Here is a 1,114-nt window from a genome sequence, read left to right on the forward strand (position 1 = left end):
GCCCAGCCACCAATCGCAGCATTTTCGTCGGGCTCTTCCGCATCCACTCCCAAGCGTGAATCAACGGTCCCGGTCTGCAACCGGCAACCGGCCACAGCCACCCACTTCCGCCCCCGGCTGCCGGCTCTGCGGGGTCCTACGCCACTCAGCTTGTATTAGCCCGCCCCTCTCGGGTTTCTATTGGAGGACGGAGAATCTCCCCGCGACGTTTCCCTGCCCCTTCCCCCTCCCCGTCCCGCAGCGGGATGGCAAGGATGGATGATCTGCTAGCACAGCTGGCTGGATTAAGTTAATGGATGATCTGCTAGCACAGCTGGCTGGATTAAGTTAATGGATTTAGGTGGTTCTCTTGCGAAAAGTTGTTCCTCGCCTTTGGCGTGAGATTTTGACCAGAAAATGGCAATTGCCTGTTCACAGGGTGAACAGCAGCGGACTTGGATGCAGCCCTGGGGAGAACCTGTGCTCAAGAAAATGATATTGGAGGTATTTGTTCCAACTCGCCCATATTGGGACCTGTTGGTAAGAAAATCAGTTGCACAAAGGAGTGTTTAAGCCTAAAAGGCCCAGTTTGTCTACTAGATGCTGGGGAATGATTGTGTTAAACGCCAAGCTGAAGTCGACAAACAACATTTCTTTCCTCTAAGAGCTTCAAGCTCAGATGGAGAACGGAAGAAATAGCATCCTCCGTAGAGCCAGACAGAAATATAGCTATGGGAAAGCTGACCACATGTTGCTGGGAGTGGTGGGCTTTTATAACTTCTTGGGCTTTGGAAGTTGTTTCCTGTTCCTGTTTGAGGCTTTGTATTTCCTGTGTCATGTAATTTCACCTGAATCTGAGTGTGCCCTGTACCTGTACTCCTGACAACTTATCCATCAGGCTCAATATAGATATTAAATAGCTTGGGAGAAAGCACGAAGCCTGAGATACTGAGCACTGGAAGGTTTAAAGTACTGTTTCCCCATAACTACATTAAAAATCCAAATAGGAAAGAGACCAACTGTAATACAGGTAGTCCTTGACTTATGACCACAACTGAGCCCAAAATTTCTATTGCTGAGTGCAACAGTTGTTAAGTGAGTTTTGCCTCATTTTACAACCTTTTCTTGCCACAGT

Source organism: Protobothrops mucrosquamatus, unplaced genomic scaffold (assembly GCF_001527695.2).
Source record: "Protobothrops mucrosquamatus isolate PMUCROS unplaced genomic scaffold, P.Mucros_1.0 scaffold7597, whole genome shotgun sequence".
NCBI lineage: Eukaryota > Metazoa > Chordata > Lepidosauria > Squamata > Viperidae > Protobothrops > Protobothrops mucrosquamatus.